Source organism: Heterocephalus glaber, unplaced genomic scaffold (assembly GCF_053883595.1).
Source record: "Heterocephalus glaber isolate CG9 unplaced genomic scaffold, H.glaber_assembly_v1.0 deba00001720, whole genome shotgun sequence".
Taxonomy (NCBI): Eukaryota; Metazoa; Chordata; class Mammalia; order Rodentia; family Bathyergidae; genus Heterocephalus; species Heterocephalus glaber.
In genome coordinates, this window is record NW_028258433.1 from 1006480 (window position 1) to 1028729 (window position 22250).

Genomic DNA, 22250 nt, shown 5'->3' on the forward strand with positions numbered 1-22250 from the left:
ACATTCCCAGACCAAAACCAGAAAATTATTTGAGATATAATAAATACGATAAATAAATGAAAGTGGAATACTAAAGAATGTTTACATAACCCAGAAGATGGGAGGAGGGCCAGGGATTTAGCTCAGTGGTTCTGCCGCCTGCCTCACAAGCACAAGGTCCTGAGTTCGAGCCCCAGTACCAAAAAAACCCACAAAAAAATACAAAAGATGGGAGGAAAGGAGAAAAAGAGGACCAAAAGCAGAAAGTACAGCAGTCCCATGTGCCATGCTGTACCTCCTTGTGCAGCCCACCGCTAGCATGGTGTGACACAACTCCACACAACAGTGAGATCATCTCCCAAGGTGGGGTTGGGGCTGGGGGACAAATTCAGAAACGGGATTGCTGCCCTTGTCCACCTTACTGTAGTGTGAATATTTTCACATGACCATCTTCTTTCTTTAGGACTTTATTGACCGAATATTATCAAAGACTCAACTAAAGACTCCAGCAATTATTTATAAACATTACCAAATTCACGATATTAGACATTTTGTATGAGAAATGTCAAATTTACTCAATGGACTTTTTTACAGACTCAGATTGTAATGGAATTCCAAAAATACATGATATTCATCTATTTTATGCTTATTTGATGGTAATTCTTTAAGACAAGTATCACTGCAAATTTGCTTAGGACAATTAAATATTGCCAAAAATTTGAAGGACAATGAGCGAAAGATTTTGTGTGGCTTATGAAATATGGTGATTCTTTCTACTACTGCTAGCAGCTGGAGTGTGCTACCCTCAGATGAATGGATACTATTATCAAGCAACAGAGCAGGCTTTGGAATACACAGAACAAGTGCAACTACATTTGTCTCACTTGCCAACCATTCACTCAAATGCAGAGACTATGCTTCTGTGTGGATACCCTATGTTGGGAAATCCAGCTACGTCAGTAAGGTGATGAGAGCAGAAGTAGTTGTCCAGCTCTATGTGTTTATAAGCAAGTATCTGTTGGGCACATGAAAATGCAGCCATCACAGCCCTGGCTACAGAATCACTTCTGCACTGCAGTTCTGTAGGTGATGGATTTGTCTGACCAGTATGGACACAGGTCAAGGCAGCAACTAGAACTCTTCAGAATGTCCAACCTGTCTTAATCAACAAGCTTCTTTTGGTCATAGCAAACAAACACGATGTAACAAGAATAGCTCGACTTCCTCAAGATGATCAGAAAATATTTATGGATTGGCAAGCTGAAGGATTCTCTATAAAAGAGACTAGCACCCTGACTAAGGATGCTTTTATTAAAGTAAAATAGAGGCTTGTGACAGATTTTTAGTTTGTCAAGTGGAAATCAAAATGAAAAGCAGTAGAATCAATGAGATGCCAAATTGATTGCAATTAAGTTTGTCAAAGAGAAATGACAAGGAGTCCACTTTTTGTCCCAGAAGAAGAGAATCTGGATGGAAGAGGGAGGTCTCTGGGGGTGTGACTTGGAAGGGTATATCTCCCTCCCCACCTCCTTCCTTCCTTCTACTTTCCGGCTGCTATGGAATGAGCAGCTGCTCTCTGAATTTATACATGTTTTTAAATTTATAAAACTGTACACAAATATGTCACACACACACAACAACACAAATGTAGTGTTCATGTTAATTTAAAACATGAACTTAAAAAGTAAGTCACAATGCAGGTCATTTTCATATTCTCCATTGAGTCTTATTCATTTGCAATTTACAAAAAAGGAAATAAATTAGTGGTTGATAGGTGGATTTCTCATTTACGAGAACAGATTGAGACACACTGCAGTGCGGTGTTGATTTGAGATGAGTAGTGTTCACAAACTTCCCTAATGTTCTTGTCTCCCTGTGATGTGGATGACAGGCACACAGGCACCTCTTACTGTAGCAGTGACCACAGAGCTCAGCTTCATACTGAAAAGGCTTAGAGACTTAAAAATACTTTCAAAGGGCAGTGAATCCTGGCAGAAACCTACCTCCAGTGTCCACTTGCACTTAGTTGGAAATGATTCAAACTTGGAAAGGGGAGTGGATGCATCTGACTAAAATGAAATACCCAAAGGCGAATACTTCAAAAGAAAAGAAGTTTATTTAAGTCACAACTTTGGAGGTATGAAGTGCAAACAACATAGCATTGGCTGCATCACTTAATGGTAGATGGCATCATGGCAGAAGCATATGGTAGAGAGTGATTACATGGCAACACAGGAAATCAAAGAGTGTCCAGGTCCCATGAGAACTATGAGCATTGCCTTTCCAAGGGCACAACCCCAGTGACCTCCCACTGGGCTCTATCTGTTAAAGGTCCCAATATTTCTTAACACTGTCGCAAAACTTCCAACACACTTATCCTTGGGGCACACATTTAACTAATATCTAAACCATAACAGGACGAGTGTTCCAGATGAGTCTGTTTTGAACCTGCCTCAGGCTGAGTCCAAGGATGGAAAACAACACTGATACAAACCCTATGCCTTGGATAGAGGGCACGGAGGGGGACATCAGATATGGAGAAGAATTGGATCTAAACAGGATGGAACAGGGGACCCATAGAGACCAGCAGCCAAAGGTTACCTCACAGGGCACTGTGGGTAGGTGATTATGCACTGTGGTAGGTGTGGTGTAAAGGACATCCACCCAGATGAGTCATGGCTCAAAAGCTGACAGCCCAGGAGCCAGCTGAAAAGAGAGCCAGAAGCAAACACATGACTGCTCCCGCTAGCACCCATTACATGAATCCCTTGTAGCATGGAGTCAGCCCAGGGAGAAACATAAAAGAAGGAAAAACCAGAGACCATTGTGAAACTAAAAAGTGGTGGATTTACAAAAACCAAAACTGAGAAATTATGGGATTTAACTCTGTCTAAAAGCAACTAGATTATGTTGTCCAAAACTGAGGAAAAACAGAGGCTTACAGCTAAAGATTAAGGGCAGTGAAAGATAAAGAAAAGTATACTTTTGAATACTTTGGAACTTACTATGTTGATAGTATATTATTGTTCCCATTATATATAATATACCTTTTTAAAATGCTTATAACTGAAAAAAGGAAGGACTAGAGGTATTAGTGGTTTTTAACCTGGTAATACAGTGGCCCCTTGTATTCTTAAGGACTTGTTTCCAGGCCCCTCTGGATACTTGCGTACATGGAAGCTCAGATCCTTTGTATAAAATGGCATAATATTGGCATAGGACCTATACACATCTTCCTGATTATCTTAAATCATCTCTAGATTACTCATAATAATGAATATGATATTCTATGCAAATAATTATACTCCATTGTTTATGGAATATTGACAAGAAAGAAAAGTGTGTGCATATTCAGTGTAGACATAATGTGTTTAGTTTGGGGGTTTTTCGGCTGGGGATCAAACCCACCACCTCACCTCACATTTGCTATGTTTGTTAAAGTTCTCTAGAGGAACAGAATTGACAGAAGGGGGTGAATATATATATGTATGTAAAATTGTGCAAGGGTTCTATTAAGCAGGATTACAGGATTCGAAGTGGGGGAGAATGCATTGCAATGCCAGAGGATCCAGTAGCTACTTGGTCCAAGAAATTGGAAGCTGAAGAACAAGAGGGATCAAGGATGCAGGGCCAGTCTGAGCCTGAGGGCCCTGAGAACTCCCTGGAGAGTGGCTGGTGTGAGTCCACATAAAAAGGCTGAAGAAGCTGTAGTGTGATATCCATATCTGATGATAGTTGCAAAAAACCCTTGCTCAGGGCCAGGGATTTAGCTCAGTGGTTCCACTGCCTGCCTCACAAGTGCAAGGTCCCAAGTTCAATCCCTGGTACAAAAAGAAATCAAAACAAAAAAACCCTTGCTCAAGCAGAATGAAACTGCTCAAATGAGCACCAAAGTCCTCCTTTATTTTCTTTTATCCCAACCTATTCTGGAAACATCCCACAGACATATCCAGAAGTTTGCTTTACTAATCTGTGAGATGTTTACTAATTCAATCAAATTGACATCGTGACTAACAGTCACACCAGCTCTACCACGGACACAACTTCTAGACACAATTTTTTAAATTAAATCTGAAGTTGGATCAATCTGTGAGTGAAGAATCGATAGGTTGCAGAACCTGGAGACAAAGGCTGACTATACATTCTGGTCTCCAGGTGAGGCCCCAGAGCTGTAACAGGCTGTCTATGAAATAATCTAGATGGAAAGTGGGTGCTCCGAGAAGCTGAGACTGCACAGCTGAGAAGTAGCAGCACACAGACTGGGAGGCATCTGGTTATCGGCCCGTGCTCTTTCCCTCTGCTCCTGCTGTCTCTCACAATGAGAAGTGACAACAGTGGCCCAGTGGCTCAGTTTTCAGGGCATCCTGTACCCCATGGCAAGGGAAGTAGAGCACCATGGAGAGACAGTCTCCCACTCAGGGAATGTGGCATTGGCATGGCCCCCTGGCCCTGACATGGAACAGTTGTGACTCAATTGGCATTAGAGGAGAGTTTCAGATGATACACTCATTTCTGCTTCTGTGAGTTTGTGTTGTTGTTCAAAGCGACATATGTTAGCACTTGCTTCATTTTTACAAACAAAGCTTTAAATGCGGAGCTCCCAGGAAGAAGGGGATTTCCCCCATCCACACTCATTTATTTGGGGATTTGATCTGGGATAACCGGTGAGTTGTAATGAGTTGGTCATCTCATTAACTTCTTTTTTATTTGTTTGTTTGTTTTGGTTTTTGGGGGGTTTTGGGTACCGGGTATCCAACTTGGGTCCTTATGCTTGTGAGGCAGACAGCAGAACCACTGAGCTAAATCCCTGGCCTTCATTAACTTCTAATAGGTTAAAATGTGCTACAAAAAGAAATGTTCTTGAGGAGAAGGGTTCATGGGTACACTGTCTTTATCAGTGAAGAAGAAATGGATGCTACAGAAAGTTCCCATCCTGGGGAACCCCTGTGACTGTCCACTTCTGCATCCCCTTCTAGGAAAATCTACACTGATTGAAGGAGGATTATAATGTAGTGATGGAAGGGGTGGTGAAATGACCCAAATCAGAATCTTCAGGTGGTTATCCATAGCTGGGGTTGTAAAGGAACAGACATTTGGGCTTATGCCCAGATGCAGTAGCTGTGCTGAGGTGAAGAGAGGCAGCCCTGTGCTAAGAAAAAGTCTGGGGCAGTCAAAGACTAGACAGGCTGATGAGAAAGCTTGAAGCTGTGGCAAGCAAAGAGGGCAAAGGGCTAAAATTGTTAGTATAATGAGGTGGAAGTGTTTGGTGCTCCATAATCAGAGACTACAATCCTTATAGCCCATAGCAAAGTCACAATACAAGAAATAATCTGGCAAAGTTTAAGAATTCCTTATAGTTATGAAACTAAAAGGAACTCATACACTATTTCCTCCTCATTATTATTAGCTAACATTTTTCTATGCTTACGGTGTGGCAGTCATTTAGGAAGATACTAATCACACATTGTTCCATTTAATTGTTTGATGAACCCTGTTATGGGTACTTCATTAGCTTAGAGAGATGGATTCCTCTGTCTAAAAGTCACACTAGTAAATCAAAGCAGTGTTGGGATCTGAAGCAAGGTAGATCTAACATTGAAGTCTGTGTTTATCATGACATTTTGCTGCCTCCTTAGAGTCTATATTTGGAATGATACTACAATACTGTGAAAAAAAACTCAATGTACAAAAAGAGCAGAATTGGGGATCAGAAATCTGTGTCCGCTCTGATCAATCACCCCAACTTCTCTCTGTTTCAATTAACAAGTCTATTGTGAGGGTGATTTGACATAATATACATGAAAATGGTTTGAAATATTCTTGGTCTGTGATGATGACTGTTTATTCAAACACAGTCATCTCACTGAGTGCCTGCTCTTGGCTGGAAACCATGTTCAGCACTGTGGGTACCACACCGAGCAAGCAGGACCAATTTCTGTGTACTGTCAGTACTGTGTACTGGGGTCTGGTAGAGAGTTTGATCCAGTCACCTCAAATACAAATACAGTAAGAGAGAGTGTGACTTAGTCCAGAAAGTCAGGGAGGGGAGCTGATCACTTCCAGAGAAAATATGTATGCTCTCTGATGGAAGAAAACAGCTCAGGAGCAATGCTGCCAGCAGGTGTGGGTGAAGGGGTCTGCATTTGAAATGCACTGTGGAGCAGAGGGTGATGGTAAGTTCACAGAGCTGGAAGGAGCAGGGGACAACGGAGCCTGAGGGTGAGAAGGGGGTCAACAGGCCAGGCCTTGGAGAGCCTGACAGTTATGGGTCCTTATTTGAGAAAAACAGGACACCTCTGGGTGGGCAGAGATGTGAGCAGACCTGCAGTGCACAGCAGGTGGACGTTGAGACCAACAGGAGCCCATGGCAGTAGATGATGTGGGACAAAGTGACAGAGCCTGGATGTGTAGGTGAAGAGAAGTTTATGGGTGGTTGAAGAGATGTTCAGGGGATAATTTGGGTAAGTGTGACAGTGTGTTTGAGTAGAAAATAAAGAAAAGGTAGCTGTCAAGGATGAGGTTGAGGTTTTTGGGGGAAGGACCTCAATGAAGGGGAACAGCCCTCATTGAGATAGAAATGGTGAGAGGAAGCTGAGGGTGGTGGCATGTGCCTGTGATCACTCCTCGGAGGCTGAAGCAGAAGGATTGCAAATTGAGGCCAGCCTGGGCAACTTAGCACAAATCCTTTCTCCAAATCAAAAGGGTTATGGATATACCTCAATTGTAGTGTTTGACTAGCATGTGTGAGGCTCTGGGTGCAATCCCCAGCAGAGAGAGACAGACAGAGAGAGACACACACAGAGAGAGAGAGAGAGAGAGAGAGAGAGAGAGAGAGACAGACAGACAGACAGACAGAGAGAGACAGAGAGAGAGACAGAGAGGGGAAGGGAGAGAGAGACAGAGGAAGGGAGAGACAGACACAGAGAGAAAGAGACAGAGACAGACAGAGAGATACAGAGAGGAAGGAGGAGGAGGAAGAGAGGAGAGAGACAAGGTGAAAAAACTGGAATCCATGGAGACTCAGGAATTGGACTCTTAGATGGGAAAACTGGAGATAGCTTTGAAACAAGTGAGAATAAAAAGTAGGCTAGGTAGGACTGGCACTCCTAAAACCATTAGCTACCACATTTTATCTTTATCTGACTTTTACTTTAAGAAGTGACTGAGCATCTGTTGCAAGCCTTCACAGGGTGGGTAGAGATTCCTCTCCAGTAGCACTTTCCTTTGTAGAGTTGGACTCTTTGTGAGATTAGATGAACATGTGTTATGATAAAAAAAAAAAATGGAAGTCCTCAGATGACTAATTACCAAAAATCAGAGTATGCTGGCAAAGAGTGGAGAGGCTTGCTGGGAAAAGTGAGGCTCATATAAGAGAAATCTGGCAGTCGAGAAGGACAGGTGGGAGGAAAGACACAATACAGCATCGTGAGAAAGAGAACAGAGAATAAATCCTCTGCTCTTTTGGGAGTCAATGAAGTTATAGATTGTAGATTGCAGTGTATTTATCACGTAATATGGGCTACAGAATCTAGTCACATAATGCAGAAATGTATTGAAGATGTGATATATTTTCTTTGTATTATTGGCTTTCTGTTTCATTGGCTTCTTATGATCTTGTTAAAGGACAGACCAGTCAAGGCAAATAACTATATGTCCAAATGACATGACCATTGAGTGTCATTTGGGGGAGTGAACATATATCTCTCCCCCTGTGAATGGCCTTAATATAGTATTTTAATAGCCATCTTAGCAAAAATGACATTTTAAAATAGATATGAGGATCTAAAGGAAAAGGGAAATATAATGTCACTTTTGACTGTCTTAGTTGGTTTTGTGCTACTGTAGCAGAACATCTGAGAATGGGGAATTTATAATAAAGATAAATTCATTTCTCCGGGTTCTAGAGGCTAGGAAATCAAAGATTACAGTACTGACATATGGCAAAGGCTCTCTTAATGTGTCATCACAAGACACATGAATGCAGGACAGACAGAGCCCACTCACCAAAACCATTTTTATAGCAGTGTTAATTGATGAGACCAGTGCTCTTGTGACCTAAATGTCTCCCATTAAGCCCCGCCTCCCAATGCTGTTGCATTATGGATTAAGTTTCCAGCATATGAATTTGGGGTGGATGTAAGGAGTACATTCAAACCCTAGCAGACTCCTTTTCAATCTCAGGTACTGAGGTATCGATGGTAACCCTGTAAGTGGGGCCTTTACCACTTAGGCCTTTGGAGTCCACTTCCAAACCATGGCACTCCATATAGGGAGGACTTCTCATCTTGGGGCTTTCAGTTTGACATTCCTGCCATATCAGGCCTGCTGTCTCCCCACTAGAAGGTGCTTATAGGGAGTCTGGAGAGAAGGACTCCTACCACTGCTCCCCACTCTCTCCCCACCCTTCACCTCTCCCCACCTCCACTTTCAGGACATGAGGAAGGGTTCACATCCCAAATCTGCTGGAAGAGAAGACACAGTATAGGCAGTTCAGTCTATCCCAGTTCCACCTGCTTCTTACTTCCCTAGAAAACTATCCCCAGGCTACTTGCATAGAGGAAACATTTGTCTTTAGCTTCTAACTGTCCACTTTTTCTTTGTAATTGGGAAACTTACACAAAACATAGAAAGTAGTTCAGGGACAGCCACTTCAGGGCCTATTTAAAATAAGGTGACCTAAATTGTATATAATTAAACCTGGAATAGAGTTGCATTTTGAAAAATTCTTTTAAGATAATGAATGTTTTCTAGTCCATTAAAAGGAAATCCCCAAAGTAAAGGAGAAAAAAATCTGGTTGTATTTATAAAACATCCTCCTTGTATGAATATATTTTGTCAGAGGTAGACAATAAGGAGAAATGTACAGTCAAAAGGATAAACTTCTCTTCCAGTAGAAGAGATGTTTTCACAATGAAACAAAGTAATGAGCAATTCCACTTACCTATCCAGGCTCAGGAGAAATCCTGTGACCTTTAGATGTCTGATATTATCTGTACTTTCTGATAGAATACCTGCTTTTCCTGACCCAGAATCTATCCTATTTCATTCTCTCCAGAGAAAATAGCATTGAATGCAGAACTTTGCACGTGGATTCACACTCTGGATGCTGTGTTAGCACATAGAGGGAACTCAAACAGATGATAAGAAGAGTTTGGCCCAAATCATATCCTGAATTCCTATGTCCATTAACAAAGTCTGGGTGTATCAAGAGCACCTTCTATTTGTGATTGTCAAGAATCATGTTCTGTACTGTGTGTTCCTCTTTTCTTCAGCCCTGACAAGGCTGAGGTCCTTGAAAGCTCTCTGTGCAGCTGCTGCACCTCGCCAGCACACACACTGCAGAAATCCAATGTCCCCAAGAGACACAGCCTTGTCTGTCAGCCTGAAGGTCTTTCAAACATGGCAGCCCCACCCTGAGACCCCAGCCTGAGACCCCAGCCAGCAGTATTCCTAGCCTGTCTGCATTTAAATCACTTGTGTTTAACAGTTATTTCTAGCTGAAAACAGACCATAGCTCTGGCTCAGGTATTGTTGGTGGCCTCAAAGCTGTAGTTTTAAAAATGCAATAGGGCAGACTGCCATATCAGTTTGTGACACTTGTGTTGGGATCCAGTTTAAATTGCCATTTCAGTTAGATTCATCCCTTTTGACATTTTTCTTCAAAGTCTGTGGTAGGCCAGACACTCTGCTGGACTCCAGGATCTTCCAGGATATAGCTGGGTAGGGTAAAATAAACATGTTCTCAGCAGTATGATAAGGCAAGAGGAAATATACCAACATTTGTAAGGAATAATAGGCAATGCTGCAGAAATACTATCCCAACACATGTTCCCTTGTGGCCTAACCAGAAGATCATGTGTAATTTCACTGTCCCTGTGCCCAAAAGTAGCTCTTCTGGCCTGTCCCTGCCCTCTGAGGAACAGTGCTCAGAGGAGGCCTGGCTGCTGGGTCTCTACATCCACAGAATCCTGAGATGTTCTTGTGGCCCAGCCAGAGAGGTAGTCAGAAAGGAGAAATGGCAGGGATAACTAAGAAGCATCCCATTGCTTCCATCCTTTTATTACTTATCTCTCTCTACCCTTCAGGAAAGAGGAGAAAGAGGGATAGGAAATTCCTTTAGCCACCCCATCCCTTCTCATCCACACTTGGCAGTTGCCTCATCACTGAAGTCTTTAAACCAAGTTACTGGTTGCCTACTGTTGCTGCAGCCCTCCACTCACTCTTGGCTGTTTGTCCTTTTATCTGTACTTAGGAACAGGTGAACTGTGTCATAGAGCTAGTGTGTGCCAAGTCAATAGGTGATCCAACCAGCAGCATCCAGAACACTGTCTTTTCCAGATGTGAGCCAAAGTGACCATTTACCAGACAAGAAAGAGGCTCAGTCTTTTACAGTAAGTTTTCTGATCAAACCTTTCCATTCTTTCACACTAGGTGAGGTCAACCCTGTCCCTCTCAGTCTCAAACAGGGATCCCCATTTCAGTGCCTATAGGACATTTTATGAAGAAGCCTATGATATAGCACAGGAAGCCTCAGTAAATGTGGGAATGATAAAGAAATCATCTACTCAGAATGCTTTAAATGAATGAGTTGAATGAACAAATTTAAAATTCATTTTGAATACTACATGGTTAGAATGAACAAAAGAACAAATGAAAGAACATGTCAAGGTATAGGGCCTGTAACAGATAAAATCATTCCTTTTGTTAAAGAAAAGAAATTATTCTGACACTTGTTAAGATGATAAGGAAGATTATTCGAGACTATTGTGATAAGCATCAGGATTTTTGCACCAGGGTAAAGAGATTGGGCTTGACTCTAATCACAGCAAAGAAATGGGATTAATAGCCACCAAGTGGAGTGAGGGGATCAGTGGGTGAATAATTACTAAAAAGAGGAGAGCAAGGGTAGGGGGATTCTTGCTAAAGTGATTTGACAGGATTCTTGGAGAAGGCAGGTTAGGTGATCAGATATCAAGGGAGGAGGGGATCTTTGCTGTCTATTCCTAGGATGAAGACAAGACCCAAGGACAAGGTCTAGGTGAAAAGAGGGCTCAAAGAAGCCCGTCTAGAGTTTGTTCAAGAGAGCCCTATCCAAGAATGGTGGCACATACCTGTAGTCTTAGCTACTCAGGAGGCTGAAGCAGAGGGACCACAAGTTCAAGGCTAGCCTGGGCAACTTAGTGAGACCTTTTCTAAAAAAGAAAGAGAAAAAAAATACATATATATATATGTCTTTGTTACTTTATACTTGTCAACAAATCTAAATTAATTAATGTTCTTCTGTTTCTATTCAAATACATACATATTTGAGCAACTGACTCCAAATGCCCAATTATTTCCTAAAAGAGTAACTCCAATAAACAAGCTTTGAATAGCAGATATTTTAGAAATGGCAATATATGACCACTCTTTCCTGGTTGGTCTACAAAGGTCAGAGCTACTTTGAGAGCAGATTCCTGGCCCCTGGTAAAGCAAATCCCTCCAAACACCAAGGGCTTAGAAAAGACTCCTTTTGCTAATAGATCTTGCCATTTGTGTCTTGGTAGATTTTTTACTCCAAAGGTTTAAAGGTTTAAGGGCCTAGGATCTTGAAGATTTTATTCATTCTACAAATACTTAACAAGCATCTACTGTGGGCTAGTCTAGGTACTGGGATGGCATGTGGAGATCAGGGTTACAGGCCTTGCCTTCACCGAATTTACATAGAACTTTACAGATACTTAAATATGTCCCCCAAAAAGCATGTGCTGGAGATTTAATCCTCAGTGTAACATCATTGGGAAGTGGGGCCTAATGAAAGGTGTTTAGGTCATAAGGGCTGCAACACACATGAATGGAATAGTTCTGATTATAAAAGGGCTGGAGCCCATGTGTTTGATCTTTTTTTCCTTTTCCAGTCTCTCTTTGTGATTCTGCCATGGGAAGGCCTTCATCAGATGAGGAGCCTGAAATCCAGGACTCACCAGCCTCCAAAACTGAGCCATTGTAATTCATGTTTACCATAAATTATCCAGTCTCAGGTATTCTGTTATAGCAGCATGAAATGGACTAAGATGCCTGTAAAATCAGAACTTTACAGATACATAAAATAAATGGTCCAACGGAGAGGAGCACTATGGACAAAAGTAGAGCAAGAGAGAAGCATGGAATTAGGAGATGCATGAAAGTAAAAGTTAGAAGGACCTAGTGGAAAATGGAGTACAGAGAGGGCAAAGTTAGGAAATGTTTTTAGAGAGAGATTGGCTTTGGATTACTCTAATAAGGTGGATGTAAAACCACATACAGACTAATGTGGTAGCTTCTGAATCTAATGACTGAGATCCTAGGAATGATTTTTATATCACGTTAGTGATGATCACAGTTATTAACATAAAAACTAAAACTCTTGTCCTTTCATAACTAGAAATATAGCAATGTGTACATGGTGGAATTACTGCTTCATTCTGAACACATATTTATCAGAGCACAAAACATTGCCTATTTTACTGCCCTGTGAAATTGTAACCTGTGGCTCTGAGGACCCAACATGAACTCTCATCCCAAAGCTCATAATGAATTTTCCTTCAACTCTACAGCCTAGTTAACTAGGCTGGGCAGACAATCAGGAAGGGAATTTACAACCCATTCCAGGTCTAGTTGATCAACACCAGTGGGTTTCTCTAGTTGACATTTAGTTGAGAGGCCACGTGAAGTTGCTATCACCCGTGGAAAAATTAAGATAAAGTTGGAGGTGACTTTGGCATTTATAATTTATCTGATTGACTTTATAGGTGAAATAAGGTACCATTAGATAAAATATAGACATTGAGCTTCCTAAATGCAGGAATCCAGCAAAATAACCTCTAGCTATCTTCCTTTGTACTCTCCCTAGGCAGAAAAATGACTAAGACTAAATTTTTTTGTCTAGGGCCCAAGCCTAACTTCTGTTCTTACAGAGTGAGCTTGAATTCAATCCCCGTTATATTTTGGTTTCATATACAGGTATATCAAAAGAGCTAAAACTCAGCATTATTTATAAATATCAAAGTCAGTTTTTATTTTACTGCTAGGAATCATTTTATTAAAAGTGAAAAATACTAAGCCACTTTTGCAGGCATTGCAAACTGGGCTAAAATTATGAAAATGTCTTAAAGCCCATGGTGTGTAAGTCACTCATATTAGATTATCACCTCTCAGCAGAGGCTCCCTGGGTATGTGATAGATGATTGCCACATTCTCAACTTTTGTATCTATTTGAACTGAAAAAGGTCTATTTCCCTTTTGTCTCACTGTATATAACTTGTCCAAGGCTATTGTCTTGCCCCACCAGTATTTCCTAATGGAACTTCCATTTAAAAAGACCCTGAATCCATCTACCCTTTTCCTTTTCCTATAGAAGTGATAAGTTATAAATTAAGCTAACATTTCACAGACAGTGTCACATATCTGATGCCTCCGTTCTCACTGAAGATGACCTGGGTTTTTTTAAATCATAGTCTTTCTTTCTTTCTTTCTTTCTTTTCTTTTCTTTTTTTTTTTTTTTTTTTTTTTTTTTTGTACTAGGGATCAAACTCTGGACCTTGCACTTGCAAGGCAGGCGGCAGCACCACTGAGCTAAATCCCTGGCCCAATCATAGTATTTCTTTAGTAATACAAAAAAACTAAAGATTGTTTTCCTTATATATACTATATATTTTTTTCTAATAAAGACAAACAACTAGAAGGAATAAGATAAAGGTTTATGAGGCCCAAATTATTTGTAGGGTTAGGGATGTAAAAGAGAGGACTAGGGGTAGCTTGTCAGTCAACTCAGTTGATGTGTTGGAGGTAAAGTGGATTTGTAAGATCTGCTTGCATTAAGCCTGAAAAGATTTCCTGTAGTTCCTTAGGGGCTTAGAAATAGAGCTGGTACATATACCATACTTGAGAACTTTCTGAAGATCTGTTTATATTTATAATATGGTGTAGGCTCATTGGAACCCTAAAGATTCTGGTCACAACTGGACTGGGTATTCACAATATAAATGTGTCTTCACCACTGTCACAGTATGACAAGAATTATATAGTAAGGTATGATGTGGAGTGCCCAGATAGAATGTTAAGGCAGACAGATCTAATTCCCTACTCCACAGGGCTTTATGTGCAATATCAGAATGGAGTATCCTCAGTGAGTATAGGAAATCTTCCTAATTTTCTCACATTCTTAATCTTTTTTGTATGTCTTGGTTTTGCTTTTTACGGTGTTTTCATTTTCAAAATTTTTATTGGTGGTAAAATCTGAATATAATAAATTAATAAAATACATGTAAAATTTTGTCATCTTAATCATTTTAGTATGAATCATTAATCTAGTAACATTAAATAAATTCATACTGTACGATTGTTTCTCCATCCACCTCTAAAATTTCCTTATCTTGCAAAACTGAAACTCTGTACCTATTAAATAATAACCACTCATCCCTTCCTACTCCCGGTTCTTGGCCACTTCACTCATACTCTCTGTCCCTATGAGTTTGGTCATTCTTGGTCATATGAGTGGGATCACATAGTTTGGCCTTTGTGGCTGTGAATTTCACCAGTACAATGTCTTCAAGGTTCGTCTTCATTGCAGTATGTGCTGTTTTGGTTTTGAGATACATATAGAATATTGAGAAAAACAGAGCTGAATTCCCCAAATCACAGGAACCTACAACTGAGATGACAACTCCTCCCTGTCCCTCTCTGGGTGGCTCTTGTCCTGGGTAAATTAAAGAGTAAGTGGTTTTAGAATCAGGTATATTGAATATTTCTTTATATATAGTAAGGCTCACGCTTTGGGTACATATTTTTGAGTTTTTATAGAGCAATGTTTGAAGTGCTCCTAGCCAGGCAGTTAATACAAAAAACAAGATGCTATTGTAGGTACCTAGGATAATCAAATTCATAAGTACAGAAGTGTCATAGTCTAGCATGTTTCCTCCTTCAGTTATCATGGTATTTAGTACAAATTTATACAAACTGAGGCATTTAACACAAATTCACACCATAAAAGCTTCAACTGGAAAAATAAGAGAAAATAAATGAGGGAACAATTTTGATAAAGATCAAGTCTTCCCCCTAACAAAGGAAAGTGAGAGAAAATAGGGAAATGACTTCAGCTTGAGGAACTGAAGGAGGCCCAGATCTGAAGAGAAGGATCAAACTGGCCCCTTCACAAAAGTAAAGAACTAGTTTTATGAGGTGCTATGGTGGGCTGGAATCTAGTTGATCATTGTCTCAGTTCTGGTTTTGTAGATCCAGGACAATCTTTATGGGTTGAGAGGCAGTTCAGTTACCAGGTGATGATTATTCTTGCTTGGTGGGGGGCAACCTTAGTTCCAATTGTGGAGTAATTAGGGGATGATCACATTTTGGGGTGATCTTGAGGCTCTGCCTTTTCTGGAATCCAAAGTGATTTCATCACTAGGACAATGTCTGGAAATTTCTAGTCATCACTCCAGCGGGGTCTGGAACTGGACCTTGTAAAAGTTGGTAATTGGGTGTCTCTGTACATCCTGAAAATTACTTTAGTTACTCTTATTTTGGTATTTTAGTCTTGCAGATTGTCTTAGTTACTTTTCTCGTCGCTGAGACAAAATACCCAACACCCAAAGTTAAAGGATGAAGGGTTCCTTTGGCTCACAGTTTGTAGATGTTTCAGTCCATAGTTGGCTGGCTCTAAGGCAGGGTAGCAAGGCAGAGGGGCATGGCAGAGCAGACAGGAGGCAGCAGCTGAGAAGTAGTGATATAGCAGAAGCAGCAATGAAATAGCGAAAAAGTAGCAGTAGCAGCAGTAGAAGCAAATAACGAAGCCTACCTTTATATTTCATCCAGGCTACCCACCCTGTGTGGTGCCACCTACATCCATGGTGGGGCACCCTTAATCCCAGCATTTCATTCCTAATCTCAGCATCACACACCCTGTATCCAGCCACCTCCGAAAAGCCCCATCTATGACCACATGAGGTTTTTGGGGGAGAGATATCTAAATACAAGCCATAATGATGGGGGATGAGGTAGGCTAGGAAAATTTTAGGCTAATAAACCTTGTAATACTGGCACTTCTTAAGTGATTACAGGCCTAAGCAGGGATCTGACCCGAACTTTTAAGGTAATAAAGGATACATCATAAATGAAGGCAAAGATGCTAAGCTTTTTCCTGCTTTTACTTACCCTTTGGGCATCTGCAAATCCAGTTTCTACATTCCTGATTGCCACAGAAGAAAACAGAGATCATGTTTTTAATGAATAACAGGTTAAGAGCCTAGGAGTTTACTTGACCTCTGTAAAGTTGGAGTAAAGGAGAGCTTGGTCACTGAAAAGATTAGCATTAAAAAGAACCCAAGTACTTTACAACAGACAAAAGAAAAATGGCTTGAGGATTTGTAATTTGTAAGATCCCAGCCTTCACAGGCTTCAGCATCCAAAAGTGAAAATCTTTGCTTTGAGAAGAGAGCTCCAGGGCACTGTGTTCCTGAAGGGCCACCTAGGGAATGAGATTTCAGTTCATAGCGCTCAGCCGTCCAAGCACTCAGAGGTCTCTTCAACTATAATGCAAAGAGGCCTGGCTACTGCTCAAGCTGGGTAGACCTTGAAATCATTCACATGGTGCTGGTTTCACAGACATGCAAAATGCAAGTGTTGTGAGGTCAAGAAGGCTTCCACCTAGATTTTATAAGGCCTGAGAGACCAGGCAGTATGCCCCTGAGGGGGCAGTGTATGAAGCTGTGAGAGTGGAGCCAAAAGTGCAATGGAGTCCCCAGAAAGTTATAGAAGCTAGAAATGAACATCCAAAGAAAGTGACAAGGAGTAAGCAAAAAGACCAAAAGACCACCTACGCCCTTCAGAGTTTACATCTTGTCACCACAACTTGCTCTGGGTGGTGGACATGGAATTACACGATTTAATGTTTGTTCTGCTGGGGTTTGGTCTTGTTTTGGTCCAGCTGCTTTCTATCTCCACTTTTCTCCCTTTTGGAATGGGAATGTTTATCTTGTGCCATTGTATGTTAGCAGTGTTTATCTTCCTGATTTTTATAGGAGCTCAGGAGTTTGCCTCAAGTCTCAGAGGAGAATATGGACTTGGGCTTTCCAGCAGTGCTGGAGCTGTTAGGATTTTGGCAACTCTTAAAGATGGACTCAACATATTTTGCATAAAGAGATTCACATGAGTCTTTTGGGGGCTGGGGCAGAATGTTATGTTTTGTAGGTAGATGTCCCACTAAAGCCTCATGTACTCAAGGGTGGGGCTTTGGAAAGTGATTGGATTATGGGGGTTACAGCTGACTTGCTCTTAGAGGTGAAATCTGGTCAGATGGGATACTGGGGTGGGGGTGGGGGTGGCCTGGAAAGATTTCTCTCCTTTCTTGTTTCTTTCCTTTGCTATCTGCTTTCTGTCTACCATTCCATGAGCAGCTCTCCTTCACCATCACCCTTTGCTATGGCATCCTGCCTTGGTGCTGGCCAATTATGAAAGAACTGAAGCTTCTAAAACATGAGCCAAAATAAACTTCTCTTACTTTAAGTTGTGATATCAGGTATTGTGTCCCAGCCTCCAAATATTTTTCTTATTATTTTGATATGTTCCTATTTCTACCTATTCTTAGGGTTCCCCAAAACAATGTGTGCCAAACTCCAGACTAGAAAATAACACACTGATACCAAAACCATATACCATTTGTTTTCCCTTTTCTGAGAATAATCTCTGATGTGAATTTGAGCTAATCTCCTTTTTTTTTTGCCGGTTTCCTGGCTACCAACTAGATCTTTTACCTCTGAAATCTGTCACTTCAGCATCTTTTCTTTTCCCAAAATAGACACTCATGTGCTCCCTAACATCCTGATTAAAACCAGTGGGATAGCCATTTTCCCTGTCATGGAAGTTCTTGCTCAGAATCATAAGAAGATGTTAGGGTTTTTCCTCCCTTCACCTATAGCCAACTAGTCTTCATATCTCAGGAGCTACCCAGAGATAAGGCTTCTTGGATGACACTGAAGACAAGACTCAAAATGTCTTTCTATAAAATTTTATCCATAATGACAATGTCATGGTGAGCATATGGTAGCTACACAATACAGTAAGTCCCTCTTAAATTTAATTTTATTAAAAACATGTATCTATATCAATCATTGTGAAAGTCACAATCTTTATTCCTAATATTACATTTTTAATTTTGATTACAAATTGTATGGTAGTTTGTAATACAAATTGAACACTCTAATATGAAAATCTAAAATGCTCCAAAATCTGAAACATTTTTGGTGTCAACATGACACCACAATTGGAAAATTTCATACCTGACCTCATGGGAGAGAATGCAGTCACAGGCAAACTAAAAAAAAAAAATTATATAAAATTACATTCAAGCTATGTGTATAAGATATATATGAAATATAGATGATGATTATGATATACATATAGATGATGATATGATATATATGACATATGAAATATAGATTATGTTTAGGATCAGGTTCCATTCCCAAGAGATCCAAACTCTGAAACACTTCTAGTCACAAGGATTTTGGATAAAATATACTCTATCCATAATTCTTTTCATGATATAAATTTATTCAACAAATACTTCCGCATGCCTAGAATATCCCAAGCACAATTGTAGGCTCTGGAGGTATAAGTATACCAGTGTGATCTTCTATCCAGTAGGGAAGACATAAATGCATGCATAATACAAAGAATGTCTTATAAGTGCTCTGAAGACAATAAAGCTAGGGTAAGGGCACGAGGAGTGAGTGGGGTGAGTGGGACTCTGTGTTTGGGATAATCTGGGAAGGTCCATCTGAAGAAGTGACTGGAATGATGTAGAAAAGACAGACTTGTGAAAATACAAAGGAAAGAATGTGAGAGCTGAAGGGGTTACAAAATGCACGGATTCTGGGACAGTGATGGTTTTCATGTGTTAGATAAATAGCAGAAAGCTGTGGTTATGACTCCAGGACCAAGGAGGAGAATAGAAGGGAGTAAAGCCCAAGAGTTACACAGGACTTATCATCCATGGGGTGGCTTATATGGTAAGTGACATCAGAAATGGCATTTAATGTGGCTAGTATATGACTTGGTTTCTATGTGTAAAAGATCACCCTAACTATTCTCTATAGGATGGATAATAGAAAGCCAGAGGGAACAAGAAAGGTCATTTCAGAGGCTTTTGACATAACTCAGACAATTGGTCTGGTGGTCTCAACTGTCATAGTGAAGAAAGTATGATGGGGTTATGTCCTCATAAACCCACTGTAAGTTGAAAAGATCATAAGTCAAAAGTGCATTTAATATACCTAACCTACTGAATGTCCTAGGGTAGCAAATGGAATACCAGCTGTTTCCCCCTTGTGAACACAGAGCTGACTGGGAACTGCAGTCATTGTTGCTGCCCAGCATCACAGCTGAGGATTGGACCACATAGTGCTAGCCTGGGGAAAAAATTCAAATTTAAATTTTTAAGTATGATTTCTACTGAATGCATATTGTTTTTGCACCACTGCAAAATAAAAATTTATAGGTTGAATCATTATAAATTGGGGACTGTCTGTATTTTGAAAGTAGAGCACAATGTTGCTGGATTAGATTTGGGGAAGGCAGTGGAAGGAAAAAGGAATTGGACATGCCTCCTTGGTTGTCAGTCTGGACAGAAAGTGAACTGTGAAGCTATTATCTAAGATCAAGAAAGCTAGGGGGATGCCACTTGTGAAAGTGGGATCGCCTCTGTCTACAGTTACACTGAGAATCACAGCCAGGTTTTGCCTTATCAAACAAATTAACAATGTTTATGTATGGCAGGGTCAGGCTGATTAATCAGAAGCCCTTAAATCCACATTTATAATCAGGCTATGAGACTGTGCTGTACTGCAATTCAATAAGCCTTTTTGGGGTCCTTACTTGATTTGCTTAAATGGTTGTTTGAAGAAGATAAGAACATAACTCTTTTTGTCAGAATTCATTAATATATTCATTATGTAGGGGAACATTGTCATTTAAAGCTTTTAAAATATGATGTCTTTCTGGGTTTTTAAAAATTGATACCCAGCAAAATTTATCATCAGTACACCAAGAAAGGGGAAAAAATATCTTTGCTGATGTCTCATACTGTCAGGTTTGAAATAAAATTTAAAAACCCTGCAAGTACTTTTACACTGAAACAGTTTCAGGGCCTTGCTTTAAAAGGTTCATGAAGCCAGGCATGGTGGTGCACGCCTGTAGTTCCAGCACTTGGGAAGCTGAGGCAGGATGATTGCCATGAGTTTGGGGCCAGCCTGGACTACATAGTGAGTTCAGGGCCAGCCTACAGATGGAGACCCTGCCTCAAAAAACCACAAGGTTCATAAAACTAATCTCACTTGTTTGCAAGCCAAGAAACTTGTATTTTTATATGGTTGTGCTCAGCTGTGGTTAGGTTGTCACTCAGTCACCAGCATTTGTTCGACACCCACTGTGAGATGCCAACTAGGATGAAAAGACTTTCTTTTTTTAAATTAATTAATTATATTGGTACATTTTAGGTATACAATATGCTGACATTTATTATTGGGAATTGTACATTTACATGAGTATCTTGACTTTTATTTTTTCCCCATTCCCCTGCCCTCCCTTCACCCCCTCCACCCCTCCCTATTTACAAAGACTTTGTTTCCATTTTTTCCTTTTCTCATATTTATTCCTTTCCCTTCTTTCCTTTCCCCTACATTTCCTACTTCCCCTTCCCCTTTGGAACTTTTCTTCCTATTTCACATTATCTATTACAAATTTTGATCCTTATTTACACTTTGAGCTTCTCACACCAGAACAATTATTCAGTATTTACACATGTGTCTTATTTATTTCACTTAAGAGTATCGCCTCAATGTGCAACCATTTAGCTATAAATGTCTCTAGTTTCTCATTCTTTATGGCTGAGTAGTGCTCCATTTTATTTAAAAAAACACATTTTCTTTATCTGGTCTCCAGTTGATGGGTAATTGGGCTGTTTCCAAGTTTTGGCTCTTACAAACTGTGCCGCTATGAACATGGGTGCACATATATCACTGTTGTATGATTCTTTTAATTATTTTGGGAAGATACCCAGTAGGTGAATAGCTGGGTCAAATAGGTCTAATCCTAATTTTTTTGAGGTATCTCCATACTGATTACCACAGTGGTTGCACCAGTCTACACTCCCACCAACAGTGGAGCAGGGTTCCTTTTTCTCCACATCCCCACCAGCATTTGTTATTGGTTGATTTCATGATAGCAGTCATTCTTTCTGGGGTGAGGTGGAATCTCAGCGTTGTTTTCATTTGCATCTCTCGAATGACCAGTGATGTCAAACATTTTTTCATATGTTTTTTCGCTATTTGTACTTCTTTGTCTGAGAAATGTCTGATCATTTCAGATGCCTGTATTTTGGGTTGGATCTTTAAATTTGAGGAGTCTGATTTTTTAAAGTTCTTTATATATTCTAGATAGTAGATGGTGCTGGAAAAATTGGATTTCAGCTTGCCAAAGATTAAAACTAAACTTATATCTCTCACCATGCACTAAACTAAAATCGAAATTGATTAAAGATCTAAATATTAAATCAGAAGCTAAATCGGCTGGAACAGAAGTTAGGTAGAACTCTTGAAGACATTGGCGTAGGAAAAGAATTCATGAACAAAACCTCAGTTTTATATGAACTAGTACAAAGAATAAACATGTGGGATCTCTTCCTATTAAAAACCTTCTGCACAGAAAGAGAAACCACCAACAATGTGAAGAGACAACCCACAGTGCAGAAAAAATTTTTTATCAGTTGTTGTTCCTCAGAAAAGACTTTTAAAAGAATAGTCACAGGATCTGCCTCATCTAGAAGCTTGTAACCCAAAGAGAGAAAGAATGCCACCTCCCAGGACATTCAAAAACATAAACACACTTCACAGGTCATCAATAAGGAATAACTGTTGGTATATATTTTTTCAATTTTCTGGCATTTAAGGGCATATGGGTCAATGATATGTTGGAAAAAAATCCTAGAGTTACTATTAGCTTAGCCTAGAATAGTGCCTAGCACATAGTAGGCATCAAATAATATGTGTTAGATGGATTTATGTCATTAAAAATTTGTGTTATACAACTTGTAACATACATTTATTTAATATTAGGAATTAAGGTTATGACTATTACAGTGGTTGAAACAGGTCTGTTTTTTAATGAAATTAAATCCAGGAAGGATTGACTTTGTAGCTACCATTGTGTGCCTGCATGGAATTTGAGCAGAGAATCCAAGTCAACTACATTCTTTATTT

The 22250-nt window shown here is 40.1% G+C and overlaps 1 protein-coding gene and 1 pseudogene across 9 annotated transcripts in view; both read left to right on the forward strand.

Moving 5' to 3' along the window:
• Positions 1-20513, forward strand: part of LOC110343929 (GTP-binding protein 4-like) — a 37799-nt pseudogene extending 17286 nt beyond the window's left edge. Inside the window, exon 2 of the transcript XR_015446671.1 lies at positions 443-20513. The product of XR_015446671.1 is annotated as a GTP-binding protein 4-like (transcript). The remainder of the gene's footprint in view (positions 1-442) is intronic.
• Positions 1-22250, forward strand: part of Mtus2 (microtubule associated scaffold protein 2) — a 716842-nt gene that overhangs the window by 557898 nt on the left and 136694 nt on the right. The window lies entirely within an intron of this gene.